The sequence below is a fragment of the Rhinatrema bivittatum genome, chromosome 3 (genome assembly GCF_901001135.1).
Source record: "Rhinatrema bivittatum chromosome 3, aRhiBiv1.1, whole genome shotgun sequence".
In the NCBI taxonomy this organism is placed as follows: Eukaryota; Metazoa; Chordata; class Amphibia; order Gymnophiona; family Rhinatrematidae; genus Rhinatrema; species Rhinatrema bivittatum.
The window spans coordinates 561745549-561760365 of NC_042617.1; the positions used below are offsets into that span (position 1 = coordinate 561745549).

The 14817-nt window shown below is 45.2% G+C and overlaps 1 protein-coding gene across 1 annotated transcript in view; it reads left to right on the forward strand.

The window, feature by feature from the left end:
- The window catches only part of LOC115088654 (interleukin-22 receptor subunit alpha-2-like), a 69936-nt gene extending 67005 nt beyond the window's left edge, over positions 1–2931 (forward strand). The window contains exon 6 of the mRNA XM_029596914.1: positions 2747–2931. The gene's annotated coding sequence lies outside the window, so the exon portion shown is untranslated. The remainder of the gene's footprint in view (positions 1–2746) is intronic.
- The last annotated feature ends 11886 nt before the right edge of the window (positions 2932–14817 follow it).

Consider the following 14817-nt stretch of genomic DNA (forward strand, 5'->3'; position numbering starts at 1 on the left):
CAGGGAACAATAACCCTTGCTGTAGTTAGATGATTTTAGAGTCCATATTAGGAGCTACCACCCAGAAAAAAGATCTAGGCATCATAGTGGATAATACTTTGAAATTGTCGGCTCAGTGTGCTGCAGCAGTCAAAAAAGCAAACAGAATGTTAGGAATTATTAGGAAGGGAATAGTTAATAAAACGGAAAATGTCATAATGCCTCTATATCACTCCATGGTGATATACAATTCTGTATACAATTGTTTACAATTCTGGTCACCGTATATAAAAAAATATATAGTTGCAATGGAGAAGGTACAGAGAAGAGCGACCAAAATGATAAAGGGGATGGAACATCTCCCTTATGAGGAAAAGCTGAAGAGGTTAGGGCTATTCAGCTTGGAGAAGAGATGGCTGAGGGGGGATATGATAGAGGTTTTTAAAATCATGAGAGGTCTTGAATGAGTAGCTGTAAATCGGTTATTTACACTTTTGGATAATAGAAGGACTAGGGGGCACGCCATGAAGTTAGCAAGTAGCACATTTAAGACTAATCGGAGAAAATTCTTTTTCACTTAATGCACAATTAAGCTCTGGAATTTGTTGCCAGAGGATATGGTTAATACAGTTAGTGTAGCTGGGTTTAAAAAAGGTTTGGATAAGTTCTTGGAGGAGAAGTCCATTAACTGCTATTAATCAAGTTTATTTAGGGAATGGCCTCTGCTATTACTGATTACTGATGCTATTACTGGCAACAGTAGAATGGGATCTTCTTAATGGTAGGGTACTTGCCAGATGCTTGTGGCCTGGTTGGTCCTCTGTTGGAAATAGGATGCTGGGTTTGATGGACACTTGGTCTGACCCAGCATGGCAATTTCTTATATTCTTATGACCTTCAGGCCAATTTAATATATCTGCATGGAAAACATGCGCTCACAGTTGAGAGCCTGCTTTCTTAACGCACGCCCAGCCACCTCTCCTGGGCGCGCAATTGAATATTTAAATGAGGGGTCGCACTAAAAAAGGAAGCACTAGGGACAAATGTGCGCCCCTAGCACCTCCTTGGCTGCAGGTGCCCAGGAAAGGTGGCTGTTAGTGGTTTAGGAAAATGGACACTCAATTTTAAGAGCGTCCCTTTTCCTAATCTGACCGCAGCACACTTTTTTTTTAAAACATTCTTGTCCTTTGTTCCTCCGACAATATCACCACGATATTAAGTCAGAAGAAGTACAGAAAAGCAATATTTTTTTGCTTTGGGCAGGTATTCATTTCTGAGAGTAAAAATGTGTGCACTGGGCGCACAGATTTTTTTTTAATCAGGAGAGAATAGTTAATAGCCTGATCAACATGTATTTGCAAAGGTACGCCAGATTTTAAAAGATATGCGCATAGCCACGCATATCTTTTAAAATCCGGGGTCTGCGTGCTCAAGGCTGCGCAAAATCGGCAGCCTGCGTGCGCCGAGCCACGCACCCTGCCTCCGTTCCCTCCGAGGCCGCTCCGAAATCGGAGCGGCCTCGGAGGGAACTTTTATTTTTGTCCCCCCCCACCTTTCCCTCCCTTCCCCTATCTAACCCACCCCCCCCCCCCTCCGGACCTACCTAAATCTCCCCCCTACCTTGTTCGATGGAGTTACGCCTGCGCCGGTGCGCGAGTGCCCTGCGCGTGTAAATCCGGCAGGATTTACCCGCGCAGGGCTTTTAAAATCTACCCCTATGTCTCTTCAGCTTGGAAAAGAGACAGGCGAGAGGGGACATGATAGAAGTTTATAAAATTATGAGTGATTGGAACAGGTAAATAAAGGAGGGTTATTTACCCTTTCCTATAATACTAAGGCAAGGGTATACTCCATGAAACTAACAACCTGCAAATCGTAGGAAGTACTTTTCCCCGTAGCACACACCATCAAGCAATGGAATCTGTGGCCAGAGGACGTGGTGAAGGCCACTAGCCTAGCGGGGCGTAAAAGAGGTTTGGACAAGTTTCTGGAAGAAAAGTCGATAACATATTATCAGAAAAAAGGTAGATTATTGCTATCCCTGGGAGTGTCAGATCTGTCAGGTACTTGTAGCCAGGACTGGCCACTGTCGGAGACAGGGTGCTGGGCTCAATGGACCTTGGTTCTTCCATATGTTCTTCCATTCATGCGTGTTCATTACGGATATTCTGAAAACTGCACTAGCTGTGGGGTCCCCAGGACAGATCTGAGCAGCCCTGTTTCTATAGTAAGTTTGCTTTAGAAGCCCTTCTGCTGTTGGGTACGCTTGTAACCCTTTCCAAAGGAATTTTATTACTTTCCATAATTTAACATTTCTTCTCCTCGAGCAAACAGTGCTTTTGAGTGCTTTAAAGGTATTTTAAAAATCCTCCTCTCTCAACAGACGCCGAACACGTCAGACTTTGCCTGCTTATATTTCTTTTTCATGAGGCTCAAACTTGGGTTTGAATTTCTTTCTTGCTGAAGTGCTAAGGGAAGCTGAGCAAACTAGAGATGCCATGCAAATGATTATCTGCCATTATAAGCTGTGTTTCTGTGACATTTATTATACGAAAAGCATAAAACAAACCTTTATTTTTTAGTGAGAAAGCAACTATACATTTGTAGTAGATCCGCCTCACACTTTGTTGTTATATATAAGCACGCTGACTTAATCTTAACATTTAATATTTGCATTTGCAAAAGAATCATTTTATAAAAAAAATTAGTAGTAATTTGTCTAATGTGTTTTTCCCTGTTTACTTTTTTAAAAAAATATATGTTTTAGCTCATCATAGAGATTCTCCTCAGTTTAAAAGGATGCAGTAATCCAAAGGATGCCAAGAATGAGCTATAACTCTAAAAGATCCACTGTGTTAACATGAAGGATGAAAATCTGAATTTCAGCAAGCAACCAAGATATAAACGCAGATTGTATTATTATTTACATTTCAACACAACACTACATGTTTCTCAGAATGGTCAAATGGAATAAAACCAACTGTAATAAAGCATTCTCAAGATCTTGGTCTCTCTTTTTTTTTTTTTTTCTCCATCCTTCTCTGCTTCCTTTTATTTACTTTGAACATGCGTTTAGCATATTCTTGAAATACAGTTTGTAATTATCATAGTTATTTGATACTTTAGTTTAGTTATTATAAAACCACAGCTTTACACTGAATTTGAAAGGTCTGGTCTTGCATATTAATTGTAAAACTTCACCAAAAATATGAATGCTGTCATATCTTATTTTTCTATAGCACCACCCGCTAATCGCTAACTATTCCAAAACTACAATATCGCAATATATAACAAGCACAGTAGAATCAATTTGTACAATATCTCTTTCAATTCTATAAAAGTGAAAGTGAATCTAAGAAAGCAGGACTTTGAAGGCGGGTTTCTACTTGTGTCTGAAGAATACGGAATGTTCATTGTTTATTTATAACATTTGTTAGATGTGTGACTGGATGTAGGAATACGTGTATTGCACATTGTATGTTGGAGTGAAGATATATATGGCTTCTATATATTTTGTAATTTGTAAATAAATTTTTTTTTTTTTTCAAAGCTTCACCGTAAAGCCTATGATGATAACTTTGAAACAGACACGCGGGGGCGCGCGTTTGCCGGCTCGCACCTAGGGACGTGGCCATTTTATAACATACGTGCGTATGCGTGCACATGTTATAAAACAGGCCGAGCAGGGGCACGTGTGCGCGCAGTTTTAAGAGGGCGCGTGCTTATGCGCACAAATCCCACTTCCACCGCGTAAGTGCGGGGATTTCAAAAGGAGCGGGCGTCCACGCCATTGCCAGTTTCACCAATTTGTTCCTAATATGCCCTCAGGCCAGGGTAGGACTTCCAAACCCCCTGGTTTAATAGTCTCCCTTTTCCCCTTTTAACACTGACCCTTAAAACCCCCGCTGATCTGCGTAATATTTTTTTTTATTGCTTACACACCATCCATAGCAGAAGTAAATTGACACGGCAGGGGACTCCGGCAGGCACTTGTGCGTGTAAGCATTTATGCGTTGGTTCCATTGAGAAAGCCAGGAACACCCATGCCCCACCAGACCACACCCACTCCCTGTCCCTTATTTAGAAAAAAACATTTTGTGCGCCCAGCAGGAGATACGCGTGTACGCAGGTGGCTTTTAAAATTCGCTCGGTGCATGCTGGCCCAACATATTCACATATCTCCAGGTTTTGGCTCGCACATTTTAAAAGCCGGTTTGGCTTTTAAAATGTGTCTTTATGTGAATAAAGTATAAATACCATAATAAATGCTATTTATAGACTTGAAAAAGTTATTGTAAAAACTGATTCTACTGTTCTTGCTGTATATTGTGATATCTTATTTTTCACCTGATATTACAAATCTAAGTGAAAGAAGATAATTCTCTGCTCAGCGTACTGCAGCGGCCAAGAAGGCAAATAGAATGCTAGGGATTATTAGGAAAGGAATGGAGAATAAAGCAGAGAATATTATAATGTCTCTGTATCGCTCCATGGTGCAACCCCCATCATGAGGATTGTGTGCAGTTCTGGTCACCACATCTCAAAAAAGAAATAGCAGAATTAGAAAAAGTACAGAGAAGGGAGACCAAAATGATAAAGGGCATGGAACAAGCACCCTATGAGGAAAGGCTATAGAGATTCGGACTCTTTAGCTTGGAGAAGAGACGGCTGAGGGGAGATAGGATAAGAGGTCTATAAAATAATGAGGGGAGTGGAACAAGTAAACCTAAATTGCTTGTTTGAGCTTTCAGAAAATACAAAGACTAGGGGACATGAAATGAAGTTACTAAGTAGAGCATTTAAAACAAATAGGAGAAAATATTATTTTTTACTCAATGCCTAATTAAATTCTGGAACTCATTGCCAGAGGATGGGGTAAAATTAGAGAACCTGTCTTTGAAAAAGGTTTAAAAAAGGTTCATGCATGAAAAGTCCATAAACCATTAATAAGATGGACCTGGACTTGTCTCATATTATATGGACTTGGACTTGTCTCATATTATATGCTTGTCTCAGGGCTTATCCCTGAAACAAGCATATAATATATCATCCTCTTGGGATCTTGCCAGATACTTGTGATCTGGATTGGCTACTGTTGGAAATTGGATACTGAGCTTGATGCATGTTGTGTCTGGGCATGTAGCATAATGGGCTTTAAAAGAGGCTTGGACAAGTTTTTGCAGGAAAAATCCATAAACCACTATTAAACATGTAGACTTTTACATTTTATTTAATTTAGATTTTTATATTCCACTTTTCACACTTTTTTCAGCACTTCAAAGCGGATCACATTCAGGTACTGTAGGTATTTCCCTATCCCCAGAGGGAAATAACCATCACAGCATTCATAGCATGCATCAAGAATCATTGTCATCACTAAGACTAATAGAAATATAAAAGCTTTATTGTGTACACATGTAGACTGTAGTTGGTCAATAGCAAGGATCAGCTTTGGTACTTGTTCCCTGGCTTCCAGCAGCAAACAGTTTGATTTCCAGTTTTTGAAGAAATTTGGTAGTGTTATTTGAATTCATATGCTGAGGCTGGAAGAAGGTGCGGAGAAGATCCAAGATGGTGTTTTGAAGAGATGCTGTGCATGAAGCCTTTGGATCCTCTGTTACTGTTTTGGCAAAGCCCTGAGAGTGAGCAACTAGGAATGCATCTATTCTTTGAGATCTGTCTCTCACTTGTGACCAGATTGGCCACTGCCATTGTTAAACAGGATACTGGCTTTGATTGACCTTTGGTCTGACTCAGCATGGCATAACTTATGTTCTTAAAAGTAGATTTTAAAAGCCTTTGGGCCAGATTTTAAAAACTACGCGCGGGCATAGATTTGTGCACGCAACCCGGCACACACAAATCTACGCCTGATTTTATAACATGCGCGCGCAGCCGCGTGCTTGTTATAAAATCCGGGGTTGGTGTGCGCAAGGGGGTGCACACTTGTGCACCTTGCACGTGCTGAGCCCCAGGGGACCCCCAATGGCTTTCCCCATTCCCTCCGAGGCCGGCCTCGGAGGGAACTTTCCTTCCGCCCCGCCCCCCCAGCCCTGTCTAAATCCCCCCTACCTTTGTTGCATTATTTTCGCCTGCCTCCGGGCTCTCCGCATACCTTGCTACTCTGCCTCCTCGGAATTTACCAGGGTTACCCACTCCTCGGGGGCCTCGCTCTCTCTTTTACTTTTCAGGTCGCAGTCTGGAACCGGTACTCGCTCCTCGAGGGCCCACGTTCCCGGACCTGCTACTGAATATAACTTCTGCCAGGAAGTCACCGCTGCCTACAACACCAGTGAGTTACCATCTCTCTCTCAGAGCTTTCCCTGGAACCAGGTACTCGCTCCTCGAGGGCCTACTTCATTCCAGCTCTTGGACTATTCTAAGAGACTACAGTGTGAGTGTTACCATCAAGTTTATGTTCCTGATCTCTGCATACTCTGCCTGCTCACTATCTCAGTTTCTCTACAGCTCAGCCTTCCTGGGATCGCTGTTCCCTGCCTGAGGGACTACAGCCCAGCCGGGCTATTCCAGATCACTACTGCCACCTCTGGTGGTTCTCAAAAACTGTTTAATAAAAGAACATACGGGCCGATACAGTAAAATCACGCGCACGCACAGGCCACTCTCCTGTGCGCCTGATACAGTATCTTAATTTATTTAAATTAGTCCCGGCAGTAAAAAGAGGCACTAGGGACACTAGCGCGTCCCTAGCGCCTCTTTTTTGACGGAAGCGGGTTTGACAACCGACGCTCGATTTTGCCGGCGTCTGTTCTCGAGCCCGCTGACAGCCACAGGCTCGGAAACCGGACGCCGGCAAAATTGAGTGACAAGTTTTTGACCCGACAGCCGTGGGCCCATTTAAAATTTTTTTTTAAAATTTTTTACTTTTTTAAACTTTCGGGACCTCCGACTTAATATCGCCATGATATTAAGTCAGAGGGTGCACAGAAAAGCAGCTTTTACTGCTTTTCTGTGCACTTTCCTGGTGCCCGGAGAAATTAGCGCCTACCTTTGGGTAGGCGCTACTTTCTGAAAGTAAAATGTGCGGCTTGGCTGCACATTTTGCTTTCTGAATCGCGAGGGAAGACCTAATAGGGCCATCAACATGCCATCCGGCTCCATCCACTTTAAGTTTAGTTAGCAATTCATGAACACACTGTTCTGAACACTCTGATTGTACCTCATTTCTAATCTTATTTGTGTTTGTTTTATGTGGTTCTGCTCCAGGCCCTTCCACAGTGAACACTGAACAGAAATATTTGTTAATTAAATAATTTTGCTTTTTCCTCTAGATATTCCTCCCCCTTCACCTCTGAGTCTCACAATGCCACTTTTACATCCTTCAATTGTTAGCATATCTAAAAAAAAAAAAAGGTCTTGTCCCCCCTGTTTACTGTATTTGCTATTTTTAATTCTAGTTGAATTTTTGCATTCCTGACTACTTTCCCAGCTTCTCTTAATTTTTCCAGATACTGTCGCCTGACTTCCTCTTTCTGTGACCTCTTGTAGTTTTATGAATGCTAACCTTTTCTCCCTTACCTTTTCAGTTTCTTCCTTAGAAAGCCATAGCGGATTCTTTATCCTCTTTCCTTTATTTATTTTCCTAACACAAAGATTAGTTTCTCTTAACATATCTCCTTTTAGTTTTGCCCACTACCCTTCTGCTTCCCCTAGATTTTCCCATCTAACTAATGACTCCTTGAGGTACTCCCCCATTTTAAGAAAGTTAGTTTTCCTGTCGTCTAGGACCATCTCTTGCTCCCTAAGACTGATTTGCACCATCCTGTGATCACTGAATCCCAGATAATCATCAAGTACAACACCAGAAATACTGACCCCCTTTGGTAAGCACCAGGTCCAGTATTGCCCCATCCCATGTGGGTTCTGTTACCAGTTGACAGAAGAGTTCTCCATTCAGAGAATCCAGGATCTCCCTGCTTCTAGAACACGTCTTCCCAAACTTTTCGCCAATGGGACCCCATTTTAGCACTTGAAAGCTCACATGGCCCCAGAGGATAACCAAAACAAATTAGCAGGGATGTGGAACCCTTTCAACAATCAGTCCAGTTTTTCCCTCCTGCATTCCTGCTGTGATCCCCTCTCAAACGCCATCTCCAGTCAATTTTTTCTGCCAACTTCCACCCCTTCCATAGAACCTCCTTTCTTAACTTCCTTCCATCTAGCGGACCCCCTCTCTCAATCTCTGCCCCTCCAGCTGATCCCCTTACCTCTCCAAACTCCTCTCACCTCCTCATCCCATTCTCCCTCTCTCACCTCCAGCCCTTTTCGCATCTCACCAGCATATCCTTTGTCACTGCCAAACTGTTCTTATAACTCCCAACAAGAGCCTCTGTCATCCCATCACTCCTTCCTCCATCCTCCTCACTTTCACTGTCATCCCCATCACCCTCACCTCCCAGCCTCGTGTTCTCCTCTCCAACCCTTCTCTCACCTACCAGCTCATTTCTTATGTCCCCTAGTTGATCTTCTGTCATTCACCTTCACTCACCCTCCACAGCCAATCCCTCTCCTTCTGATCCCTCCCTTCAAACAGCCTCTCCTCCAACCTTTCCCCTGGCCAGGGTCAGCAACATCATTTTTCTGTGGGGCCTGGGCCAAAAGTGGATGACAACTGGTGCGAAGAGAGGGCAGGCTAACAGGGGCAACATTTTTCTCTTGGGAAGTGTCAGTGGTGGGTGAGGAGAAAATAGTAATAATAATCTCTATAAACCGATGCATATTGAGCAGTTTCCTCTCCTCCCCTCATGGCTGGACCCTAGCACAATAATAATCTATAAGCAGCAGCAGCAGCAGCAGCAGTAATAATGAAAGTCAGCATGTGAGGCCTGTGAGCCAATACATGTTCAGAAGCCCTGCAGTAGTCCCAATATCTCCTCATGCAGTGTTACCTTCAGCAGCCTGTGGGACTGCCCCACGAATTGCCTCACTCACCCTCAATGCTGCCAGACCCATCTTGCAGCTGCCATGCAGCCTCTGTCCACAAACGTCACCCAATTTGGCCCAAGATGCCATCAACTGGCCTCCCTTAAGCACACATGCATGCCTAACAGCGCAGTTCTTAAAGGGCCCCTGGTGGGAACTCAGTCGTGGGGCCCTCAGATGAGTCACTGGCTTCCTTCTATTAAAGGCTCCTTCCAAGGAGCAGAAATCGCCTTAGCAAGGGGTCACCTGCATTTCAGCAGTGCATGTTGCTCCTGCGTTCCTGGTTCCTGATTGTTCCTGCCTTCCTTCCTTGTCCAACCTTGACTCATCCAACCCTACCCTGTCCAGCTGTCTCATCCAGTGTTTCTTGTGTGGTTTCATCCATCCTTGGCCTGATATCCTGATACTGACCGCTAGCTTTGTTCTGGATCACGTTTGCCTGCCGCCTGGACCTGATCTTTAGCTTTGGACCTGACCATGCTTGCTTGCTGCCTGCTCCGACTCTTGGCTTGTTCCGGTTACTCCAGCTTGCTGTCTGCCCTGACCCCAGCGTGCCATTGGACTTTTGCTCTCTGTCACCCTAGCGACCTACCTATGTCCTGCTGGTTGCCAGAACCCAAAGGCTCAACCTGATGGGGAGGCAGATGTTATAGGTGAAGGTCCAGCCTGTCCTACTACAGCTGTTATAGGCATAGACCTTGTAAGTTTGCTTACAAGATTGCATCAACTATGCCACAGCAATAAGAGCTCACTCATATGCCACTGATCATATGCAGGGTTTCCTGGTACAACAGAAACTCATGCAAGGGCAGGGCCACCACAAGGCCTAATAGCGTGTACTGGCTCACAGGCCCCATGCTGACTTTCACTACTAATGCTGCTGCTGCTGGCACCTGAAGAGCCCTGCTGTTTGAGACACTTGTGACCGCAAATGAAGGTTTTGTGACCCAATTTGGGGTCCTGACAGACATTTTGGAAAGCTCTGTTCTAGAAGACATTTGCAGCCAGGATGTCCCAATCAGCATTGGCAGATTGAAATCCCTTAGCAATAGCACCTCCCCTTTCACAGCAATCCTGTGAATATCCTCCATTACATACCTATCCATTTCTTGTCTGTGATGGAGGTCTGTATCTTACACCAGTTTAAAACAGATGTTCTATTCCCTCTCTCCAGATTAACCCACAGTGCCGCCTCCTTATCTTGTAAGCCTAGTAATGCTGTTGCTTTAATATTGGGTTTTTTTAGCCAGTCCCCCATTTGGGGGTTTAGCTGCAACCAAGGGTGCTACAGGTCCGGGTCCAGATGGGGAGAAAGAATGATCTTTCAAGCCCTTTGGCAGTTAGTCACTATCACAGTCACGGATTCACACTCTAGCCCAAGAATCTCCAAGAGGTGCAAAACTGTCCAGAATAGGAGCAAGGAAGCCAGGATCAGCAAAAGGGATAGAAAACAAGACTCAAACCAGTGTCCATCCATTCAGTCAATGCATTGAGTAAGAAAAAGAAAAAAAAAAACCCCAAATGAAGTCCAAAGTTGATGTTCAAAATAATCAGTTTACTGCAACAAGGAAAAGTATCCAGGCTAAAATCCCCAAAATCAAAACCAGTATACAATAGGTCACCAAAACATATGAACGGTAATATTAAAACGAGCGCCTATGCACCCATACAAACGCATATAGGCGCATATAGTCTTCACCTTCTCGTCTGGTGTCTGCTTCATTTCTGGCGTGGTCCATGACCAGCCATAGGTGGCTATGTAGGGTGCACTGCAGTGCAGTATTCACCCTGTACTAGTGCCTGAATCCTGAATCGTCGTCTAAGTCTTCCAAGTTCCTGAATCCTTGTCTGAGTCTTCCAAGTTCCTCGAGTCTTCGTCTGAGTCTTCCAAGTTCCTGAGTTCCATGTCTCATCTTGTTCCTGCCCTCAGCCTCCATCTGGCCTCACACAATCGTTTCCAAGCGGCCAGAGGGCTTCTCTTGAGACCAGCATTGCGTTGCTGGGTCTCACCTGTGCGGGCAGGACCAGTGGAGGTCCAAGCCTGCCTTGTTCCAGTTCCTCGACGTTCCACGTCTTGATCCTGGTCCAGCCTTGTTCCGGCTCCTGCCCATGCTTGAACACTCTCACCTCCCACGGTGTGTGTCTTGGGGCTCCTCCCTGAGCCGCACCATGGCCCAAGGACTCACAATCCCTCTAGAGCAAGCGACCGCACCTCCGCTCTCGCAACAATGGGTAGCAATATTTTCAACGAAAACCAAGCACTGTCAAACCCATATCAAAATTACTGCTGTCAACATTTTTACAGGGTGAGCAGCCTTCTTGATAATTCAGGCAATGCTGCTTTAATGTGCTTTGCTTTTGGGCTTAGCCTTAGGAGCAGTCCTGTTCTTTTTCCCTAATGTCTGCATATCAGTCCTCCAGATGGTAAAAGTCAGGGCCCCAACTCCCCCCTTGCTATTGAAACGGAGAGCAATGCTGCAGTTGTGTGAAACTCATGAAAGCTAATTGGTTAAGGGCAATAATCCCCATGCTTTCTGTTAGGGGCAGTAGCTGCCGCTCCATGCAGATTACCCCATGCACCCTTTTCTTCATTTTCACCTCTAGCCTTTAGGGATGCGCAGTGTTTATCTCATGCCTTTTGAATTTGTTTAATGTTTTCGTCTTCACCGCCTCTTCCGGAAGGGCATTCCAGGCATCCACCACTTTGAAAATATAAATAAACAAGGTGAGCAGGTTGATTTAATGTATTTGGATTTTCGAAAGGCATTTGACTGAGTCCTCAGTGACAGACTCCTCAGGAAACGAAAAAGTCATGGGATAGGAGGGAGTGTCCTGTTATGGCTTGCTAACTGGTTAAAAGACAGGAAACAGAGTAGGAGTAAATGGCCAGTTTTCCAAATGTAATGGAAATGGAAAAATGGAGTGGTTTATGGGTATTCTGGGTCAGGATTCGGTAATTCGCACACAAGTTAGTATTTTGTAAGCAGTCTAAACACATACATTATCAAACTTTTACACCTGCTGATTGAGTCACGGAAATGAAATCAGACTTTTCTTTTCTCTGAGTTTTCGGGTGGGAGGTCTGGGTTAAGTGGTGCAGGGTCTAGGTGAACGGGTGGAAGTGTGGGTGAACTGGTGGAAGTGTGGATGAACTGAAAATTAAAAGGACACATACAATAAATATTTTCATAAGCAGAGTATGCACTTTATAAAGTATCTGCCTTCATGCATAAACTGTAATAAATACTTACCAGTATTCAGCGGACCCTACGGTCACTCTACCAGCAGATCCTGGGGGTTAGAGATCAGCTAGTTAATGCAGGATGGTTGATGGGGAGGTTCCATTCAAATGCAGCCCCCTCCTTCTGCGGGCTCTGGAACGGCCGTCCCCCTGGATAGGATCCATAACCGCTCCCTTGCTGCGGCTTGGGAGGCAGTCCTTTGAGGTTGACCAGCGGTAGACAGGAACTTGTATCTTTTGTTAATTTTGCAGGCTCAGTCAGAGGAGCCAAACAAACCCTGTTTGGTGGTCCTGACCAGGGTTGGGAGGGGGTTTTCCACTCCATTCAGTGGCTGCTTTGGATTTTCCCTCTGGGTACATTTTTTGGATTTAACTTTTAGGTGGTAGGAGCCTTACTGGAGCCTGCTCAGATCCTGGGTCCAAGAAATGGAGAAGCCTGGGTCTGGAGCTGTGCAGGTTAAGGAAGACCTGCCCCCTCCCCCCCCTTCATGAGGAAGGGGGGTGTCAGTGATCTGCTGTAAGGATACACTCTGGTGTTATCTTCTAGAGATGTGATTCGTTTTCCCGTGGTTCTGGCCGATTTTATTTCGGCTTCCCCCCTAAACAAAACCCGAAACCCGCCCTGACCCTTCAAATTTAATTAATTATAATGGGGGATTGTAAAAAAAAACAAACAACAACCCCAAACCCACCCCAATCATTCAAATTTAATTAATTGCAACCCTCCCACCCTCATGACCCCCCCCCCCCCCAAACTTGCCGAAATTCCCTGGTGGTCCAGTGGGAGTCCCGGGAGCGATCTTCCCACTCTCGGGCCGTCGGCTGCCAGTAATCAAAATGGCGCCGATGGCTCTTTGCCCTTACCGTGTTAGAGGGGCTATCGGTGCCATTGGCCGGCCCCTGTCACATGGTTAGGAGCAATGGACGGCCGGGAGCAAAGAAAGTCCTGCTTCAGGGATCGCAAGAGAAAAGAACAAGGACTGCACCAGAAACAGAGACATATTGAAATTGACTAACTGTGAGTAAAAGGCCAAGCCGTACATCGTTGAAGACACCCATCTGCTGCTTCCAACCTCCAGAGACCTTATTCCTCTGTGCAGAGACAGTGCCTTTCTAATCTTTGCCAGTTGGAAGGGGCGTTCTAGCCATTCAAAGGACAACTTGCCCCCCTGGGGACTCTGTTTTTCCAAGTCCTGGAGGGTAGAAGTTCCCCCTGCACAGATTGAGGGGGAGACGGTAACAGGAAAGATTCTACTGTGGATCAGTGCAGTGCCGTAGTCACTCATTTGCAACAGTAAAGATTTATTTGGACACCTACATAGTGGCTCCATTGACTTTATTTGGCAATTCCAGCACACACTGAGATCCACAACTATCCCTTTTCCCAGGGACAAGGACAAAGGTCACACAGGGTCACTGTTACCACATGGGGCCTTGGGAGTAACACCCCCCCCCCCCAACATAAACACACACACACACACTCGAAAAAGAATCCAGGCCCTGAAAAGAAGAGACTGTGCCAAGCTAGCCTGGGAAGGTACCCACCACGAAGAATTATACAAATATTCTATGGGCTCATTGGAGAGCAATCCACACCTGGGGATGGGTTACACTTACTCATGTTACAATTATTTTGTGCATAAAGTATGTGTGTATTACTTTTGTAAAATAGGTATAGAAAGTATGCAGCTCCCTGCTTTAAAATCAAAATGCTCTGAAAGATACACATGTGCTTTTGGAGCAGAGATACTTGGTATTTTATAAACTGTGCGGTTCCCCTCACACAGATTATAAAATAAGGGAATAACTTAGTGTCCGCACACTTATATACTGTACGTGCTGACTTGCTCACACTGTTGAAAAATACCCTCAAAAAGTATGTGCATAGTGTTACGACTGGGCACAGGTCTCATGTTGTGAACACCACTATGAGGAGTGTCTCGGGGTGGAGAGAGACAGTAGTGTCTAGCACTGGCTGGTGCAGGCAGGAATGAGAAAACCCTATGGTAATTCTGAAGGTGGAGTAGACAGATGGAGTATAACACAGGCTGGCAAAATCTGATACTAGATGCATGGAAGTATGGGTGAGCTTTAGTACTGGATCAGCATGAAGGTATGTATGAGAGTGACTGCAGGTAAAAGTGAACAGGAACTGGAACTGGGTGCTGGTAAGGCTGAATACTGAAAGCGTGCAGGTAAGGGTGAAACTGACTGGAGGTATATGTGATTAGACTGAGGGAACCTAAGGAGACAAGACAGACAGACAACCCTACACTGGACATGAAACACATAAGCCTGAAGACAACAAGGCAAGAAGGGGACCCAAAGGTCTAACACAAGGCCAGACAAGGCAGAGACCCTAAGGCCACACACACACACACCGCAACACAAAGGCCCGTAGGCCACACACACACGGCAGAACTGAGGGCCCGAAGGCCACACACACACGGCAGGACTGAGGGCCCGAAAGCCACACACAGACGGCAGGGCTGAGGGCCCGAAGGCCACACGCACACAGTGCTAGGCAGAGGACTCGTAGGCCACACACAGAAAGCAAAGGGCCCGTAGGCCACAGACAGCAGGTAGAAGGCCCGTAGACCACACACAGCAGGCAGAGGGCCCGTAGGCCACACACAGCAGGCAGAAGGCCCGTA